The sequence below is a fragment of the Anopheles ziemanni genome, assembly GCF_943734765.1.
Source record: "Anopheles ziemanni chromosome X unlocalized genomic scaffold, idAnoZiCoDA_A2_x.2 X_unloc_126, whole genome shotgun sequence".
Taxonomy (NCBI): Eukaryota; Metazoa; Arthropoda; class Insecta; order Diptera; family Culicidae; genus Anopheles; species Anopheles ziemanni.
This window is the reverse complement of record NW_026689737.1, coordinates 8,058-30,000: the sequence shown is the minus strand read 5'-3', so window position 1 is coordinate 30,000 and position 21,943 is coordinate 8,058. Positions and strand designations below refer to the sequence as shown.

Sequence of the window (21,943 nt, the reverse complement as noted above, 5' to 3'; positions counted from 1 at the left end):
AGATGACGGATAGTGAGACGCACCAGTACACGGAATCGGATAGACGGACAGGCCGCCACCCCTACGTGCTGAGCTTCTCCCGTTTCGCTCGCAGCTACTCAGGGAATCCCGGTTGGTTTCTTTTCCTCCCCTTATTAATATGCTTAAATTCAGGGGGTTGTCACACATGAACTGAGGCTTATGTACCTTGCGGTTGTTATCGTCACATCTGGCTTGCGACTACTTTGTTTCAATGTCCAATATGTACCGTTGGACTCGGTTAACGGGCTGTTAGCCCGCGTGTGGTTTAACTCACTGATACCTTCCATTGCCCATACGCTAGTTTGTTTGTGTTCCTTTGGTCAACTTCCATACTTGAATCATTTGTGCTACCGCTGCTGCTTCGACGCTACTTTGACATCTTCGCTTCTATTTAAATAAATAAATAAGCTGAAGCTAGACATCAGTAAACACCACCACAGACACCACAAGCACGCCTTCTCCTCGTACTTCCGCCTCACGCGGGAACACGGACGCTCTAAATACTTCGAATTCCAATGCCAGTATATTGTAAACCACGGGTTCTTTAATGCTAGCGGGTCGTCGCGACCCTAGTTAACATCATGGTGCACGTCTCGTGACGGGTGTCACGGCGTAGTTAAATGTATGCGATACATTTCTCAAATATAAGCGCTCAGTCATCTGTACATCATGGTAGGTTCCCACGACGTGCAATATGCGTTCAACTTATCAATGTTCATGTGTCCTGCAGTTCACATTATGACGCGCAGTTAGCTGCGGTCTTCATCGATCCATGAGCCGAGTGATCCACTGCCGAGGGTGACTAACTTGCGTAAGCCGCCGCTGTGCGCGTATACCCGTTCCCCGTAGGGAGGAGCAAGCCGCCGCTTAGAGACGAAGCATAAAGTGTCCTCATTCCACATAGGGCAAGCTGGATGAATCCATTTTACCCAGGACGGCCGAAGCGGCGTGGACCAGGGGAGAACTGAACCTTATACTTCACACCACAGTAAGTCTACGTGTCCTCTTCCACATAGGGCAAGCTAGAACTAACTATCTTACCCAGGACTGCCGAAGCAGCGTGGACCAGGGGAGGAACACACTTTTCATGGAAACGTAAGGCATCCATGACTGCCATAACGTAAGCCGCCGCTGTGCGCGTATACCCGTTCCCCGTAGGGAGGAGCAAGCCGCCGCTTAGAGACGAAGCATAAAGTGTCCTCATTCCACATAGGGCAAGCTGGATGAATCCATTTTACCCAGGACGGCCGAAGCGGCGTGGACCAGGGGAGAACTGAACTTTATACTTCACACCACAGTAAGTCTACGTGTCCTCTTCCACATAGGGCAAGCTAGAACTAACTATCTTACCCAGGACTGCCGAAGCAGCGTGGACCAGGGGAGGAACACACTTTTCATAGAAACGTAAGGCATCCATGACTGCCATAGTGCGTAAGCCGCCGCTGTGCGCGTAAACCCGTTCCCCGTAGGGAGGAGTCAAGCCGCCGCTTAGAGACGAAGTATGAAGTGTCCTCTTCCACATAGGGCAAGCTAGAATGAACTATCTTACCCAGGACCGCCGAAGCAGCGTGGACCAGGGGAGAACTGAACTTTATACTTCACACCACAGTATTGAGTAATGTGCCCTCTTCCACATAGGGCAAGCTGGAATGTTCCATTTTACCCAGGACGGCCGAAGCGGCGTGGACCAGTGGAGGACTACACAATCATGAGGTTTGATATCGACTTGTGTGTTTCAATAGGATACCGATGGTATGGTTTGAACCGATTTGATTTAGCCATTCTGAAGTCATCACTTGGTTGAAGCGCTGAACTAGGGAGGCATCGTTTACATATATATTGGTTTTCGCATGCTCTACTAGGTTAATGTCATGAGGTTGGCTATCGAGCATGCCCAAGTGATGACTTGATTGTGTGCTTGCTTGAATTCTTCACATTTCATACCATCGGTTAGTTGTCGAATCATTCCTCGATCATAACCTTCGTTCTTGGTTCATGTATGCTCTCTTCCACATAGGGCAAGCTAGAATTAACTATCTTACCCAGGACCGCCGAAGCAGCGTGGACCAGGGGAGAACTATACTTTGTCTTGTATGCCCTCTTCCACATAGGGCAAGCTAGAACTAACTATCTTACCCAGGACCGCCGAAGCAGCGTGGACCAGTGGAGGACTATACTTTGTTCATTACACCACAGTATTAAGTATGGTGTCCTCTTCCACATAGGGCAAGCTAGAACTAACTATCTTACCCAGGACCGCCGAAGCAGTGTGGACCAGGGGAGGACTATACTTTATACTTCACACACTAGCCATACTGAAGTCATCACTTGGTTGAAGCGCTGAACTACGGCGGGGTAATCGTTTACAGGTTATAATCATATAGCTGCATGCTCATTAGTAGATAATGGAATATTGTATGGCAATATGAGCATGCCCAAGTGATGACTTTGTTTCAAGCTCAACAGGTAGGGTATTGAGTCCTCTTCCACATAGGGCAAGCTAGAATGAACTATCTTACCCAGGACCGCCGGAGCAGCGTGGACCAGTGGAGGACTCTATACTTTATACTTCACACCACAGTATTGAGTACGACTTGCATAAAGCCCCTAATGAGAACCACGAGGGCTCTCTCAATGTAGAACCACGAGGGCTCTAGTACCGATTCTCTCGGTACGGCTTGGTCCGTGTTCCTTTATGCTTGTACTCTAAGTATTAAGTATTGTGTCCTCTTCCACATAGGGCAAGCTAGAACTAACTATCTTACCCAGGACCGCCGAAGCAGTGTGGACCAGGGGAGGACTATACTTTATACTTCACACACTAGCCATACTGAAGTCATCACTTGGTGGGGGTGAACTACGGCGGTATCTATCGTTTTGGTTCGGTCTATATAGGGTCGCTTGCATGCTCATTCGAATATAATGTAATTGTGTATGGCAATATGAGCATGCCCAAGTGATGACTTTGTTTCAAGCTCAACAGGTAGGGTATTGAGTCCTCTTCCACATAGGGCAAGCTAGAATGAACTATCTTACCCAGGACCGCCGGAGCAGCGTGGACCAGTGGAGGACTCTATACTTTATACTTCACACCACAGTATTGAGTACTTCTTGCATAAAGCCCCTAATGAGAACCACGAGGGCTCTCTCAATGTAGAACCACAAGGGCTCTAGTACCGATTCTCTCGGTACGGCTTGGTCCGTGTTCCTTTATGCTTGTACTCTTAGAAAGTCTCAACCCGGAGGTCTTGACTTTGATTGTCATAGTTGGACTACGACGGGGCATCCGACCATTGCTGATCGAACACCCCTGATTCACCATCTTTCGGGTAGGCGGTACGCGTACCTCCGGACGCGGAAGTCTCAACCCGGAGGTCTTGACTTTGATTGTCATAGTTGGACTACGACGGGGTATCCGACTCATCGAATACCCCAGAAGCACACCATCTTTCGGGTAGGCGGTACGCGTACCTCCGGACGCGGAAGTCTCAACCCGGAGGTCTTGACTTTGATTGTCATAGTTGGACTACGACGGGGTATCCGACTCATCGAATACCCCAGAAGCACACCATCTTTCGGGTAGGCGGTACGCGTACCTCCGGACGCGGAAAGTCTCAACCCGGAGGTCTTGACTTTGGTTGTCATAGTTGGACTATGACGGGGCATCCGACCATTGCTGATCGAACACCCCTGTTACACCATCTTTCGGATAGGCGGTGCGCGACACCACCGACGCGGAAAGTCTCAACCCGGAGGTCTTGACTTTGTATTGTTGGATAGTCCTCTTCCACTATAGGGCAAGCTGGAAATATTCCATTTTACCCAGGACTGCCGAGGCAGCGTGGACCAGGGGAGAACTTCACGGAATCTTCAGGCATCCATGATTGCCATAGTGCGTAAGCCGCCGCTGTGCGCGTCAACTCGTTCCCCGTGAGGAGGAGTCTAGCCGCCGCTAAAAGACGAAGCATTAAGTGTCCTCATTCCACTATAGGGCAAGCTAGAATTAACTATCTTACCCAGGACCGCCGAAGCAGCGTGGACCAGGCGAGGACTATACTTTATACTTCACACCACAGTATTGAGTACGACTTGCATAAAGCCCCTAATGAGAACCACGAGGGCTCTCTCAATGTAGAACCACGAGGGCTCTAGTACCGATTCTCTCGGTACGGCTTGGTCCGTGTTCCTTTATGCTTGTACTCGCGGAAAGTCTCAACCCGGAGGTCTTGACTTTGATTGTCATAGTTGGACTACGACGGGGCATCCGACCATTGCTGACCGAACACCCCTGATTCATCATCTTTCGGATAGGAGGTGCGCCCACCTCCGACGCGGAAGTCTCAACCCGGAGGTTCGGACTTAGAGTTTTTCCCATTTAAAAGTTTTTCTCTTAGCCATACTGAAGTCATCACTTGGTGAACGATTGAACTAGGGCGGGTTAATCGTTTATAGGTATCATGTGGTTTGCATGCTCTCTTAGGTTAAGGTCATGTGGTTGGCTATCGAGCAAGCCCAAGTGATGACTTTGTTTCACGCTTGCTTGATTTCTTCATGATTCCCTGTTATATAGTGTAATCATTCGAGAACAGGGAATCTTTGGTTTTGCTCAACAGGTATTGGATGTCAACTTGGTATCTAGATCGCATTAAGTCTCAACCCTTAGGTTCGGACTTGTATAGTGACATCTTGTTACGGTCTTGAGTCTCAACCCGCAGGTTCGGACTACTTAGTGTTTGATCGAATATAATATGGCAACTTGTGCCTAAGTCTCAACCCGCAGGTTCGGACTTCTGTTTATTTGGCCAATGTATGTATAAGGCAACTTGTGCCTAAGTCTCAACCCGCAGGTTCGGACTTGTGTATTTGTTCGAAGTCATGTATAAGGCAACGTGTGCCTAAGTCTCAACCCGCAGGTTCGGACTTGTTAGTGTTTCGTCAACTTTCATATGGCAACTTGTGCCTAAGTCTCAACCCGCAGGTTCGGACTTGTGTATTTGTTCGAAGTCATGTATAAGGCAACTTGTGCCTAAGTCTCAACCCGCAGGTTCGGACTTGTGTATTTGTTCGAAGTCATGTATAAGGCAACGTGTGCCTAAGTCTCAACCCGCAGGTTCGGACTTGTTAGTGTTTCGTCAACTTTCATATGGCAACTTGTGCCTGAGTCTCAACCCGCAGGTTCGGACTTCTATAGTGTTTCGTCAATTATCATATGGCAACTTGTGCCGAAGTCTCAACCCGCAGGTTCGGACTTCTGGAAGGATCACTTGGCCACTAATGATCCTTCCGCAGGTTCACCTACGGAAACCTTGTTACGACTTTTACTTCCTCTAAATCATCAAGTTCGGTCAACTTCGATAAAGCAGACGCGGTTCACGAGGATCCAGCGAACGATCATCTCCAAAGACCTCACTAAATAATCCATCGGTAGTAGCGACGGGCGGTGTGTACAAAGGGCAGGGACGTATTCAACGCTGGCTGATGACCAGCACTTACTAGAAGTTCCGAGTTCATATGGACCATTGCAATCCATAATCCCTACTAAGTGAGTATTTGAGTGATTTCCCGTTCCTCTCGGAATAGGAGACACGCTGCTACCCACATTGTAGCACGCGTGTAGCCCAGAACATCTAAGGGCATCACGGACCTGTTATCGCTCGATCTCATTTTGCTAAACACAAATTGTCCTGCTAAGCAGCGTACCGTAAGTGCACTTGCGCACACGAACAGCGAAGGTGTCAGGTCATACTCCACCGAAAGGTCCTAACCCGTTCCAATCGGCATCGACGCATTAACGCTGACTGCGTTCTAGTTAGCATATGTGAGTCACGTTCGTTATCGGAATTAACCAGACAAATCAATCCACGAACTAAGAACGGCCATGCACCACTACCCTTAAATTTGAGAAAGAGCTATTAATCTGTCTCACCTCCATAAGTTCGGACCTGGTAAGTTTTCCCGTGTTGAGTCAAATTGAACCGCAAGCTCCATTTCATTGTGGTGCCCTTCCGTCAATTCCTTTAAGTTTCAACTTTGCAACCATACTTCCCCCGGAACCTGACTTTGGTTTCCCGGAAGCTACTGAGAGCACCTGGTTGTAGCGTCTCCCAATTGCTAGTTGGCATCGTTTACGGTTAGAACTAGGGCGGTATCTAATCGCCTTCGATCCTCTAACTTTCGTTCTTGATTAAAGAAAGCATCCTTGACAAATGCCTTCGCTTTAGTTAGTCTTACGACGGTCTACGAATTTCACCTCTCGCGCCGTAATACTAGTGTCCCCAACTACTTCTGTTAATCATTACCTCCGGTCTGAGTACAAACCAATGAAAGATTAGACCAAGGTCGTATTCCATTATTCCATGCAAGATTATTCTAGGGCGTTTGGGCACCCTGCTTTAAGCACTCTAATTTGTTCAAGGTAAACGTGAGCGGTCGAGCTCTATGTTACACTTGCACCCGTTGAAGGGCACACCATGACACAGACTTGGTGCCCTACCACACCATTGAGTCGCAACCAGATTCCGACTTGGCCCACCGACCACGGGTTGACCGGGTCGGCGGAGCCGGACTGTGTTGGACAAGTATCAACTTCGAACGTTTTAACCGCAACAATTTTAATATACGCTAGTGGAGCTGGAATTACCGCGGCTGCTGGCACCAGACTTGCCCTCCACTTGATCCTCGTAGAAGGATTTATGCTCTACTCATTCCAATTATGAAACATCATTAAAGAGTTTCATATTGTTATTTCTCGTCACTACCTCCCCGTCCCGGGATTGGGTAATTTACGCGCCTGCTGCCTTCCTTGGATGTGGTAGCCATTTCTCAGGCTCCCTCTCCGGAATCGAACCCTGATTCCCCGTTACCCGTTGCAACCATGGTAGTCCTCTATACTACCATCCATAGTTGATAGGGCAGATATTTGCGAGATCTGTCGTCGGTGCGAGACCATACGATCAGCATCATTATCCAGACTTCAACTCAATGACACGGAGAACCCGCGATTGGTTTGACTAATAAGTGCACCAGTTCCCGCGAGGGTCCTGGCATGTTGCATGTATTAGCTCTAGATTTTCCACAGTTATCCAAGTAACTAGGTTGATGATCTCGTAAATTATAGCTGTTATACTGAGCCTTATGCGGTTTCACATTAAATCTGTTTGTACTTAGACATGCATGGCTTAACCTTTGAGACGAGCGTATATTACTGGTAGGATCAACCAGAATTCCGACTTTGCGTTCGAATGTTCATTGTCCCATTGCACCCGGAGGAGCAAACACCACGTTCTATATGTTGTCAAGTCCGGTAGCACACGGGAGGCGAGCCCCCGTGCGAACCTCATTGCCCTCGTATCACACACACACCCGATGCACCGGACAGGCACTTGAGCGGCATTCGACTCCGCTAAGCGCTCGTGCGCCCGATTGTGCATGCGCTGACGGGGCCTTCATACCCCTACCACAGCGACCTTATGCCAAACTTCCATGAATACTTAGGTGAGCTGACAAGGGCCTTCATTTCCCTACCATCAACTAAAGGACACGCTAGGCGCGTCCGATCATTGCAACTGCGGGGCTTTCATACCCCAATCACCACAGTACGCAATTCACCAGAGTTTAATCACAACCCCCCCGGACATGGCACACTATTAACTTGCAACAAAACTTAGTGTGTGCCGGGCACATCGGTTCCACAAAATCATTCCCGATGTACCCCAATTGGGGTTGTGAACGCATCCATGGTCCTCTGACACACCCAACCAAGCGTGGATACTACATACCTCAAACACCCAGTACACTAACAGACAAATCAACATATGGTTGCTTTCCCCCAGACATTTGCCAATCACTTGGCACCCGGACGGGAACTCGCTCCTGATTGCGCCAATGCCACCCATTTGCCAAGAGCGAGTTCTGTATGTAGATTTCATTTGGAAAGACAACCGTGTACTGGATATTCTATCCGACGATTACAGATGACGAGTACGAGACTCGACTACACTCACGGATAATACATTTTGGGTCGAGATTGCTTTCGGGGTTTTCGATTGGTCTTGCGCTTGTAAACGTATAACTTTGACTTGTGGTAACCTCGGTATGTTAGTCGATCACGTGGTTGTGAACTGGTAAGGGTGGGCAAACTGTTCACTTGCACTCTGGGTAGGAATAGGTGAGCGCTATAGGTTAAGATCATTGTATGGTTCCATCGTGATGACTTTCGCTAGATAGTAGGATGTTTGGATAGTTATAACGTTTCTGGCCATTTGTTCATAGTGTTCGGTTCATTGAGGAATTCGATTGGTCTTTGCTTCACACACGTGGTCGATCACTTGGATGTGAACTAGGGTGAGAATAAGGTGTTCACTAGTGCTCTTAGGTTTTGGATCAGTACTGAGCACTTGATTGGTTTCGCATAATATGTATCCATAGTGATGACTCTTTCCAGCTTAAGATTTCGTGACCGGTTTCGAATCCTTCCCACGTTCGCTTTTACTTGGTTAGGTTTTCGAGTGTAGATTTGAAAGCAATCTCATGTATGTATCCCATCTGATATAAGCCACTGACAGTTCATGTCACCTCGTTCAACTCTCGCTGGGTCACAGAAGTATGTTACTGCGCCCATTATCCCTACTCGGATAGGTTCGGTTCGTTCGTTTTATACTACGGTGAGTAAACTCAATTTGTGCATCGCATAGCCATGGAAAGCAAGCTTTCGCGGGCCTCTTCGACTGTTTTGATACGAGCTGTGCCCGTGATGCTTGTCATCCCAGGATACTAGACCCCTTTGGACGACCGCATGACCATCAGAAAGTAAATTCCACGTTCGATTTGGGGTGTGAACCCCGAACATAAAGTCTTTGTGTAGAACCACGAGGGCTCTATAGTACCGATTCTCTCGGTACGCTTGGTCCGTGTTCCTTTATGTTCGTACTCTTGTGTGTATAATATTCATGTTCGGTTTGGGATATTTGCTACTGTCACCGTTTGAGTACTATGGGGCTTGAACCCCTAACATAAAGTCTTTGTGTAGAACCACGAGGGTTCTATAGTACCGATTCTCTCGGTACGCTTGGTCCGTGTTCCTTTATGTTCGTACTCTTGTGTGTATAATATTCATGTTCGGTTTGGGATATTTGCTACTTTCACCAGGGTCCCGTTCTTCATACAAGTCTGCCTTGCTAATGTGGTAACTTTATAGTGTAGTTCTGACATCCCAATTTTGGGACTTAGCCGATTTTTCGTATATTTCCATATGACCCATAGGGTCCCTTTCTTCATACAAGCTTGCCTAGGGCGATCGGTCAAAACTTGTCTTACTATTCGATTGGTCTTCGCACTTTCACCCTAGGCAGTTCGCCTAGGTCTGTCTTCTTGAGGAGGCCAAAACCCGAAATAAGGAGGTTCGGCCGACCCTGAAACCTCCCCTGTCTAAACTACACTAACCCGATTTTTCAGGGTCCTCAGCGCCATACAACTTTGCCTAGGTCACTTGTACTCTTGACTTAGGCCATCCGACTTGGTCCGTGTTTCTTCCTAGGGTTCACCTAGGTACTTTGCCTTGCTTGATGTGGTAACTTTTTAGTGTAGTTCAGACATCCTAATTTTGGGACTTAGCCGATTTTTCATGTATTTCCATATGACCCATAGGGTCCCTTTCTTCATACAAGCTTGCCTAGGGCGATCGGTCAAAACTTGTCTTACTATTCGATTGGTCTTCGCACTTTCACCCTAGGCAGTTCGCCTAGGTCTGTCTTCTTGAGGAGGCCAAAACCCGAAATAAGGAGGTCCAGCCGACCCTGAAACCTCCCCTGTCTTAACTACACTAACCCGATTTTTCATGGTCCTTAGCGCCATACAACTTTGCCTAGGTCACTTGTACTCTTGACTTAGGCCATCTGACTTGGTCCGTGTTTCTTCCTAGGGTTCACCTAGGTACTTTGCCTTGCTTGATGTGGTAACTTTTTAGTGTAGTTCAGACATCCCAATTTCGGGACTTAGCCGATTTTTCGTATATTTCCATATGACCCATAGGGTCCCTTTCTTCATACAAGCTTGCCTAGGGCGATCGGTCAAAACTTGTCTTACTATTCGATTGGTCTTCGCACTTTCACCCTAGGCACTTTGCCTAGGTCTGTCTTCTTGAGGAGGCCAAAACCCGAAATAAGGAGGTTCAGCCGACCCAGAAACCTCCCCTGTCTGAACTACACTAACCCGATTTTTCAGGGTCCTCAGCGCCATACAACTTTGCCTAGGTCACTTGTACTCTTGACTTAGGCCATCTGACTTGGTCCGTGTTTCTTCCTAGGGTTCACCTAGGTACTTTGCCTTGCTTGATGTGGTAACTTTTTAGTGTAGTTCAGACATCCCAATTTTGGGACTTAGCCGATTTTTCATGTATTTCCATATGACCCATAGGGTCCCTTTCTTCATACAAGCTTGCCTAGGGCGATCGGTCAAAACTTGTCTTACTATTCGATTGGTCTTCGCACTTTCACCCTAGGCAGTTTGCCTAGGTCTGTCTTCTTGAGGAGGCCAAAACCCGAAATAAGGAGGTTCAGCCGACCCAGAAACCTCCCCTGTCTGAACTACACTAACCCGATTTTTCAGGGTCCTCAGCGCCATACAACTTTGCCTAGGTCACTTGTACTCTTGACTTAGGCCATCTGACTTGGTCCGTGTTTCTTCCTAGGGTTCACCTAGGTACTTTGCCTTGCTTGATGTGGTAACTTTTTAGTGTAGTTCAGACATCCCAATTTTGGGACTTAGCCGATTTTTCATGTATTTCCATATGACCCATAGGGTCCCTTTCTTCATACAAGCTTGCCTAGGGCGATCGGTCAAAACTTGTCTTACTATTCGATTGGTCTTCGCACTTTCACCCTAGGCAGTTTGCCTAGGTGTAGCTTCTTGCGGAGGTCAAAACCCAAAATAAGGAGGTTCAGCCGACCCAAAAACCTCCCCTGTCTAAACTACACTAACCAGATTTTTCAGGGTCCTCACCGTCATACAACTTTGCCTAGGTCACTTGTTCTCTTGACTTAGGCCATCTGACTTGGTCCGTGTTTCTTGCTAGGGTTCACCTAGGTACTTTGCCTTGCTTGATGTGGTAACTTTTTAGTGTAGTTCAGACATCCCAATTTTGGGACTTAGCCGATTTTTCATGTATTTCCATATGACCCATAGGGTCCCTTTCTTCATACAAGCTTGCCTAGGGCGATCGGTCAAAACTTGTCTTACTATTCGATTGGTCTTCGCACTTTCACCCTAGGCAGTTTGCCTAGGTGTAGCTTCTTGAGGAGGTCAAAACCCAAAATAAGGAGGTTCAGCCGACCCAAAAACCTCCCCTGTCTAAACTACACTAACCAGATTTTTCAGGGTCCTCACCGTCATACAACTTTGCCTAGGTCACTTGCACTCTTGACTTAGGCCATCTGACTTGGTCCGTGTTTCTTGCTAGGGTTCACCTAGGTAGTTTGCCTTGCTTGATGTGGTAACTTTTTAGTGTAGTTCTGACATCCCAATTTTGGGACTTAGCCGATTTTTCATGTATTTCCATATGACCCTTAGGGTCCCTTTCTTCATACAAGCTTGCCTAGGGCGATCGGTCAAAACTTGTCTTACTATTCGATTGGTCTTCGCACTTTCACCCTAGGCAGTTTGCCTAGGTGTAGCTTCTTGATGAGGCCAAAACCCAAAATAAGGGGGTTCGGCCGACCCAAAAACCTACCCTGTCTAAACTACACTAACCAGATTTTTCAGGGTCCTCAGCGCCATACAACTTTGCCTAGGTCACTTGTTCTATTGACTTAGGCCATCTGACTTGGTCCGTGTTTCTTCCTAGGGTTCACCTAGGTACTTTGCCTTGCTTGGTGTGGTAACTTTTTAGTGTAGTTCTGACATCCCCATTTTGGGACTTAGCCGATTTTTCGTAAAATACCATATGACCCATCAGGGTCCTTTGCTTCATATAAGTTTGCCTTGCTTGGTATGGTAACATTTGAGTGTAGTTCTGACATCATCATTTTGGGACTTAGCCGATTTTTCGTAAAATACCATATGACCCATATGGGTCCTTTGCTTCATATAAGTTTGCCTTGCTTGGTGTGGTAACTTTTTAGTGTAGTTCTGACATCCCCATTTTGGGACTTAGCCGATTTTTCGTAAAATACCATATGACCCATCAGGGTCCTTGCCTTCATATAAGTTTGCCTTGCTTGGTGTGGTAACATTTGAGTGTAGTTCTGACATCCCCATTTTGGGACTTAGCCGATTTTTCGATCAATACCATATGACCCATCAGGGTCCTTTGCTTCATATAAGTTTGCCTTGCTTGGTGTGGTAACATTTGAGTGTAGTTCTGACATCATCATTTTGGGACTTAGCCGATTTTTCGTAAAATACCATATGACCCATCAGGGTCCTTGCCTTCATATAAGTTTGCCTTGCTTGGTGTGGTAACTTTTTAGTGTAGTTCTGACATCCCCATTTTGGGACTTAGCCGATTTTTCGTAAAATACCATATGACCCATCAGGGTCCTTTGCTTCATATAAGTTTGCCTTGCTTGGTGTGGTAACATTTGAGTGTAGTTCTGACATCATCATTTTGGGACTTAGCCGATTTTTCGTAAAATACCATATGACCCATATGGGTCCTTTGCTTCATATAAGTTTGCCTTGCTTGGTGTGGTAACATTTGAGTGTAGTTCTGACATCATCATTTTGGAACTTAGCCGATTTTTCGTAAAATACCATATGACCCATCAGGGTCCTTTCCTTCATATAAGTTTGCCTTGCTTGGTGTGGTAACATTTGAGTGTAGTTCTGACATCCCCATTTTGGGACTTAGCCGATTTTTCGTAAAATACCATATGACCCATCAGGGTCCTTTGCTTCATATAAGTTTGCCTTGCTTGGTGTGGTAACATTTGTGTGTAGTTCTGACATCCCCATTTTGGGACTTAGCCGATTTTTCGTAAAATACCATATGACCCATCAGGGTCCTTTGCTTCATATAAGTTTGCCTTGCTTGGTGTGGTAACATTTGAGTGTAGTTCTGACATCCCCATTTTGGGACTTAGCCGATTTTTCGATCAATACCATATGACCCATCAGGGTCCTTTGCTTCATATAAGTTTGCCTTGCTTGGTGTGGTAACATTTGAGTGTAGTTCTGACATCCCCATTTTGGGACTTAGCCGATTTTTCGTAAAATACCATATGACCCATCATTGTCCTTTGCTTCATATAAGTTTGCCTTGCTTGGTGTGGTAACATTTGAGTGTAGTTCTGACATCCCCATTTTGGGACTTAGCCGATTTTTCGTAAAATACCATATGACCCATCAGGGTCCTTTGCTTCATATAAGTTTGCCTTGCTTGGTGTGGTAACACATGAGTGTAGTTCTGACATCCCCATTTTGGGACTTAGCCGATTTTTCGTAAAATACCATATGACCCATCAGGGTCCTTTGCTTCATATAAGTTTGCCTTGCTTGGTGTGGTAACATTTGAGTGTAGTTCTGACATCCCCATTTTGGGACTTAGCCGATTTTTCGTAAAATACCATATGACCCATCAGGGTCCTTTCCTTCATATAAGTTTGCCTTGCTTGGTGTGGTAACATTTGAGTGTAGTTCTGACATCCCCATTTTGGGACTTAGCCGATTTTTCGTAAAATACCATATGACCCATCAGGGTCCTTTGCTTCATATAAGTTTGCCTTGCTTGGTGTGGTAACATTTGAGTGTAGTTCTGACATCCCCATTTTGGGACTTAGCCGATTTTTCGATCCATACCATATGACCCATCAGGGTCCTTTGCTTCATATAAGTTTGCCTTGCTTGGTGTGGTAACACATGAGTGTAGTTCTGACATCCCCATTTTGGGACTTAGCCGATTTTTCGTAAAATACCATATGACCCATCAGGGTCCTTTGCTTCATATAAGTTTGCCTTGCTTGGTGTGGTAACATTTGAGTGTAGTTCTGACATCCCCATTTTGGGACTTAGCCGATTTTTCGATCCATACCATATGACCCATCAGGGTCCTTTGCTTCATATAAGTTTGCCTTGCTTGGTGTGGTAACACATGAGTGTAGTTCTGACATCCCCATTTTGGGACTTAGCCGATTTTTCGTAAAATACCATATGACCCATCAGGGTCCTTTGCTTCATATAAGTTTGCCTTGCTTGGTGTGGTAACTTTTTAGTGTAGTTCTGACATCCCCATTTTGGGACTTAGCCGATTTTTCGTAAAATACCATATGACCCATCAGGGTCCTTGCCTTCATATAAGTTTGCCTTGCTTGGTGTGGTAACATTTGAGTGTAGTTCTGACATCCCCATTTTGGGACTTAGCCGATTTTTCGATCAATACCATATGACCCATCAGGGTCCTTTGCTTCATATAAGTTTGCCTTGCTTGATGTGGTAACACATGAGTGTAGTTCTGACATCCCCATTTTGGGACTTAGCCGATTTTTCGTAAAATACCATATGACCCATCAGGGTCCTTGCCTTCATATAAGTTTGCCTTGCTTGGTGTGGTAACATTTGAGTGTAGTTCTGACATCCCCATTTTGGGACTTAGCCGATTTTTCGTAAAATACCATATGACCCATCAGGGTCCTTTGCTTCATATAAGTTTGCCTTGCTTGGTGTGGTAACATTTGAGTGTAGTTCTGACATCCCCATTTTGGGACTTAGCCGATTTTTCGTAAAATACCATATGACCCATCAGGGTCCTTTCCTTCATATAAGTTTGCCTTGCTTGGTGTGGTAACATTTGAGTGTAGTTCTGACATCCCCATTTTGGGACTTAGCCGATTTTTCGTAAAATACCATATGACCCATCAGGGTCCTTTCCTTCATATAAGTTTGCCTTGCTTGGTGTGGTAACATTTGAGTGTAGTTCTGACATCCCCATTTTGGGACTTAGCCGATTTTTCGTAAAGTACCATATGACCCATCAGGGTCCTTTGCTTCATATAAGTTTGCCTTGCTTGGTGTGGTAACATTTGAGTGTAGTTCTGACATCCCCATTTTGGGACTTAGCCGATTTTTCGTAAAATACCATATGACCCATCAGGGTCCTTGCCTTCATATAAGTTTGCCTTGCTTGGTGTGGTAACATATGAGTGTAGTTCTGACATCCCCATTTTGGGACTTAGCCGATTTTTCGATCAATACCATATGACCCATCAGGGTCCTTTGCTTCATATAAGTTTGCCTTGCTTGGTGTGGTAACACATGAGTGTAGTTCTGACATCCCCATTTTGGGACTTAGCCGATTTTTCGTAAAGTACCATATGACCCATCAGGGTCCTTTGCTTCATATAAGTTTGCCTTGCTTGGTGTGGTAACATTTGAGTGTAGTTCTGACATCCCCATTTTGGGACTTAGTCGATTTTTCGTAAAATACCGTTTGACCCATCAGGGTCCTTTGCTTCATATAAGTTTGCCTTGCTTGGTGTGGTAACACATGAGTGTAGTTCTGACATCCCCATTTTGGGACTTAGCCGATTTTTCGATCAATACCATATGACCCATCAGGGTCCTTTTTCTTCATATAAGTTTCCCAAGACTTAGTGCTTTTTTCCTTTGAACACCAATATCACCCTTGCGGGTATCTTTGATCTTCTCACTTTGTATTGACCGAATGTAGGTCTTGCCATGCCAAACATATAATTGTTCTACACTAAGTCTCTATCTCGTACCGCCAGCTCGGTACATTCGATCAACCTGCCCTTAAGGCACCCGGGACTTAGCCATTTTTTCACATTTTTCATGATTTTTAGGCAACTTTTCTCGACTTTGTCACCTTATATCACCAAGATCCTTTCCCTTTAGCGCTTCACTCTGTTCGTATGATATTTAGCGCTGACTATCACCTTTCTATCGCTGAGCTCAACTTCTTATTCGGTGCCATAGAGCCAGAGATATTTGGTGTATGCTGTTATAAGGGAAGTTTGTCACTTTTTCAAAGGCCCACTTTGGGACGCCCATATCTCACCTTCACGTATCTTCGATCTTCTTGTCGTCTATGGACGAAACTTAGGTCTTGTATTGGCCAACTTATAAATGTTCTACGGCCAAGCCGTATCTCTTACCGCCAGCCCGGTATTCATGGACTTAGTCGGATTTTCGCCTCTCGTGGTAACAATTTCTGACTTTGACTCACAATAACACCCGAACGGTCACATGCTAGCGCTTTGCTTGGTAGGAATTATAGTTAGCGCTACCTTTTCTCTTTCCATCGATACCTTGTTCGTTCCATTCCATGCCATACAGCCGAAGTTATGATGTTTCCCGTTTTCCATATCATGTGGAGCTTATGCTCTGGGAAAACCATCTAACACCTGTACCACCCTTTTGGGTACCACCGATCTCGTCACTATGTTCGGGCCAAATATAGGTTATAACATGCCCAACATATAATTGTTCTACACCAAGTCTCTATCTCTTACCGCCTGCTCGGTATTTTACTCGTAAGTCCAAATTTCACAACTTGTACTTTTTGGCCCAATGTACTCGAGTTTCAATTTTGGTAACATTTTTCGACTTTGACACTCAATAACTTCCAAATCATGCTAGTTAGCGCTTTGCTTTCTTCTAGTCGTATCTAGCGCTGGGTGTTACCTTTCCAAAACATATCCTAGCTTAACAATCCATGCCATACAGCCGGAGCTATACGGTGCACAAGTCAAATCCATTTTAGCCATGTTTCATTTTTGCCAATTTTTGACCACTCGTATCACCCTTCCAGAGTGGTCCGATCTTCTCGCTGTCTATGGACGACTTTTAGGTCTCGTAGAGGCAAACTTATAAGTATTCTACGTCAACCCGCTATCTCTTACCGCCTGCTCGGTATTCTTGGTCTTGTGTGATTTTTGGAAATTTTGGTATTATTTTTCCACTTTGTCGCTTAATAACTCAGTTTTGCTCAACACTTAGCGCTTCGGTTGTTTGGGATTATAGTTAGCGCTCGGTTCGACCTTTCCAACACTGATCTTAGCTTGTCGATCCGTTCCATACAGCCTGAGTTATTCGCGATACCGTGTTTCAACCCATTTCTCAAGTCTCGTTTTGGTCCAACTTTGAACCAGCCATATCACCCTGATGGGTACCTCCGATCTTCTCGCTCTATATTGGCCAAAGTTAGGTCTTGTGGTAACGTACTTATGATTGTTCTACGCCGTGTTCGTAGCTCTTATCGTTCGCCCGCTATTTTCGATCATAAGGTGAATTTTCGCCTCTAAACCACCATTTTTCACCTTTGCCCTCTAATATGACCGACTTGCTCAACACCTAGCGCTTCGCTTGGTAGGACACATAGCTAGCGCTCGTCAAGACCTTTCCAACGCATATCCAAGCTTTCCGATCCGAGCCATACAGCCTGAGCTATAGGCGATACCGTTTTTCCCATTTTCTTGGTCACATGCACTTTAGGGTACCCCTTTTTGCCTTTGACCCTTAATACCTCCTCCGGGTCACTAGTAGGCGCTCAGCTTGGTAGGAAACATAGCTAGAGCAGGCCTTCACCTTTCCAAAACTGCCTCAAGTGTACCGATCCGACATCTAGAACCAAAGTTATGGTCATTCCTATCATGCTCTACTTTCATGGTCAACCTCCACCAAGCACACCTAGGTTGGACCAACTTTCACCAACTCATCTCGAACCCCAAATTTGCTTCGACCTACTAGGTTTCCCTAGTAAAGTGGTCAAAACATCCATTACAACACGACTGGTCTTTCTGGTGGTCGACCTAGGCGACTTTGTTCGACGACCACCACCCCATGGAACTAAAAGACGTCCCTTGATACGGACCACCGATACATTTTCCGGCCTGTCTAAACTACACTCATCGAAATTTTTTTGGGTCCCCACCGTCATACAAGTTTGCCTAGGTCAAGTTTTTCTTCCGGATCGGCCGCGGACCTCACTTTTCATTATCTAGGGAGGCCATAGGGCCCCAAAAGGGGTTTTTTAAAATTTTCGACACTTTCGACTTTGGTCGGATTTTTTCCGATTTTGGTCCGACCTAGGGACTTGGTGGTCCAAGGAGCCTCGGGACCAAACTTTTTTCTCAGGGGTCCCTACCTCCATACAACTTTGCCTAGGTCAATTTTTTGTTCCAAATCGACCGCGGATTTCACTTTTCAATATCTGGGGCTCGTGTAGAGTCCGAATATGAGGTTTTCTCATTTTTCGACATTTTCGACTTTTTTCGACTTTTTTCGGGTTTTTCGACCTAGGGGTCCGCCGAACAAATTTTGGGTCAAAAATTTTTATTGAACTAGTCGAAAGTACGCAAAAAGATAAGACTTTTTGCCGAAGACACCATGCCCCGGAACCGACTCCTTCCCCTTCAAAATTGTGGACAAACGTGATTTTTGAAACTTTTCCTTAGGGAGCCCAAGACTTAGAAAATTTTCAAATTCTCGATTTTTCGATTGCGAGCTAGCGCTTTGCGGTCTTCGGCAATGTTGTAGATCTCGACGAGATAAGACTTTTTGGTCAAGGGACATTTTGCCCTCCGACCCCTCCTTCCCCCCGCAAATCGCCCCCCAAAGTGCAATTTTTGCATTTTCACCTCTTTGCACGCACTGTTCGGCCCAAATGGCCACTTTCTATGGGTCTGAGCGCTTTGCGGTCTTCGGCAAACTTTTAGAGCGTACCAAGCCCTAATTATAATTCTTCTACACCACCTTCGTACCTCTTCATCCCTGGCCGCTATTCGCGTACCAAGGTAATTTTTGTTCATTTTGTCAACATTTTTCATCTTTGACTGCTTATATCGGCCTTGCCATGAACCGATAGCGCTTCGCTGTGTTCTAACGTAAGTTAGTACTGCTCAATACCTTTCCAAATCATGTCTTAGATTGTCATTTGCTTGCATACAGCCGGAGCTATGAGCGATACCGTAAAAAGTACCGAAACTTGGAAAAATCCTTGGATCGCCCATATCCCCCCTTTGGGGACCAGATATCGAAAAAAGTTCTTATTCAAAAAGTTGCGCCTTAACGTGTTCTAGTTATGCCTAGAACATTTCACTTCGCTAGCTGGCCTGCAACTTAGCCGTAATTGGGATTTTAGGGTGTTCTTGGAGGGCCCATTTCCTGCGACTTGGTATCTTTTGGGCCCAATGTTTCTCTAATATCTCCACGAGTTTTCCAGATAGCCTTTTCAAACTTTCAGGGTGCCTAGAACACCTCAAGACCTTTCCAACGCTATGCCGTTTGCCTCGCTCGGACATCTACAGCCGAAGTTATTCGAGGTACACGGTACCTTACCCTGTTTTCTCAGTACTTGGTCGAAAATTTCGATCAGCCATATGACCGACTTGGACAACCCTGAGCGGGTTGGCCCCATATAACTAAACTTTTGTCTCTTGTAGGCAAACTTATAAATGTTCTACGTCAACTCGCTATCTCGTACCGCCTTGACGGTATACTTGGTCCAAGGGCCATTTCCAGCGACTTGGTCGCAATTTCGCTCTAAGTTTCGCTAATACCTTCGTCCGTGGACATGGTGATTTTTTGTTCGTATTTTTCCTTGATAGTCCCACTCAAGACTATTCCATACCAGAGCCAAGCGTCCCGCTAAGTGCCATACAGCCTGAGCAGTAATTCATGAAAGGTACCTCTACCAGTTTTTGCCATACTTGGGTACAAACTTTGGATCGCCCATATCTCCACTTTGGAGGCCAGCTAGCACCTTGGCCCCATATACTTTTTTGTTGGTCATGCCATGCACCAAATATAATTGTTCTACGCCAACTTGCTATCTCTTCTCCAACTTGCCGTTATTCTTGGTCCAATTCCCATTTCATTCGTTTTTGGACCCATTTTGCTATATGTTTCACTAATAGCTTCGGCCATGGACAAGCTGATTTTCGATTGGTATTTTTCCTTGATAGTCCCACTCAAGACCATTCCAAAACACACCGCAGCTTGTCGCTCGGTGGCAAACTGACCAAGTTATAATTCATGAAAGGTACCTCAACTTGGCACACCACGTGGTCGGCCCAAACCATAAACCAACCAAACGACCGACTTGGAGCACCCTGACCGGGTTGCCCCCGTATAATGAAAGTTGCGTCTCTACACGCCCAACTTATGAATATTCTACGCCAAGTCGCTATCTCTTACCGGTAAGCCGGTATTCACCTTCCAAGGGTGATTTTGGTCAAGTGCCATTTCCTGCGACTTGGTCCCCGAATTGGACCATCATCACCTAATATCTCCGTGGTCTTTCAACTCAGCCTCATGAAACTTTCAGGGTAGATAGGTCTCCCCGAGACCTTTCCAACGGTGAGCCGTTTGCCTCGCTCGGCCATATACAGCCGAAGTTATTAATGGTACTTGGTACCTTACCCTGTTTTTTCCATACTTGTTCGTACTTGGGTACAAACTTTGTATCGCCCATATCTCCACTTTGGAGGCCAGCCAGCACCTTGGCCCCAAATACTTTTTTGTTGGTCATACTATGCCCAAAATATAAATGTTCTACGTCAACTTGCTATCTCTTCTCCAACTTGCCGTTATTCTTGGTCCAAGTCCCATTTCATTCGTTTTTGGACCCATTTTGCTATATGTTTCACTAATAGCTTCGGCCATGGACAAGCTGATTTTCTATTTGTATTTTTGCTTGATAGTCCCACTCAAGACCATTCCAAAACACACCGCAACTTGTCGCTCGGTGGCAAACTGACCGAGTTATAATTCATGAAAGGTACCTCTTCTTGGTACACCACGTGGTCGGCCCAAACCATAAACCGACCAAACGACCGACTTGGAGCACCCTGACCGGGTTGCCCCCGTATAATGAAAGTTGCGTCTCTACACGCCCAACTTATGAATATTCTACGCCAAGTCGCTATCTCTTACCGGTAAGCCGGTATTCACCTTCCAAGGGTGATTTTGGTCAAGTGCCATTTCCTGCGACTTGGTCCCCGAATTGGACCATCATCACCTAATATCTCCGTGGTCTTTCAACTCAGCCTCATGAAACTTTCAGGGTAGATAGGTCTCCCCAAGACCTTTCCAACGGTATGCCGTTTGTCTTGCTCGGCCATCTACAGCCGAAGTTATTAATGGTACTTGGTACCTTACCCTGTTTTTTCCATACTTGTTCGTACTTGGGTACAAACTTTGGATCGCCCATATCTCCACTTTGGAGGCCAGCCAGCACCTTGGCCCCATATACTTTTTTGTTGGTCATACCATGCACCAAATATAATTGTTCTACGTCAACTTGCTATCTCTTCTCCAACTTGCCGTTATTCTTGGTCCAAGTCCCATTTCATTCGTTTTCGGACCCATTTTGCCATATGTTTCACTAATAGCTTCGCCCATAGACAAGCTAATTTTCTGTTTGTATTTTTCCCAAATAGTCCTACTCAGGACCATTCCAAATCACATCGTAGCTTGTTGCTCGGTGGCAAACTGACCGAGTTATAATTCATGAAAGGTACCTCAACTTGGTACACCACGTGGTCGGCCCAAACCATAAACCGACCAAACGACCGACTTGGAGCACCCTGACCGGGTTGCCCCCGTATAATGAAAGTTGCGTCTCTACACGCCCAACTTATGAATATTCTACGCCAAGTCGCTATCTCTTACCGGTAAGCCGGTATTCACCTTCCAAGGGTGATTTTGGTCAAGTGCCATTTCCTGCGACTTGGTCCCCGAATTGGACCATCATCACCTAATATCTCCGTGGTCTTTCAACTCAGCCTCATGAAACTTTCAGGGTAGATAGGTCTCCCCGAGACCTTTCCAACGGTGAGCCGTTTGCCTCGCTCGGCCATATACAGCCGAAGTTATTAATGGTACTTGGTACCTTACCCTGTTTTTTCCATACTTGTTCGTACTTGGGTACAAACTTTGTATCGCCCATATCTCCACTTTGGAGGCCAGCCAG

General features: G+C 45.9%; 2 non-coding genes across 2 annotated transcripts in view; both read right to left on the bottom strand.

Annotated features, from left to right (window-relative positions):
- LOC131291688 (large subunit ribosomal RNA) overlaps positions 1–180 on the bottom strand; it is a 4,088-nt gene extending 3,908 nt beyond the window's left edge. Inside the window, exon 1 of the ribosomal RNA XR_009189460.1 lies at positions 1–180. This exon is cut by the window's left edge and continues 3,908 nt beyond it. This is a non-coding gene — a ribosomal RNA (large subunit ribosomal RNA).
- Positions 181–667: 487 nt separating this feature from the next.
- LOC131291687 (5.8S ribosomal RNA) lies at positions 668–822 on the bottom strand. Its single transcript, XR_009189459.1, has one exon. It is a non-coding gene; the product is annotated as a 5.8S ribosomal RNA (ribosomal RNA).
- Positions 823–21,943: the final 21,121 nt, after the last annotated feature.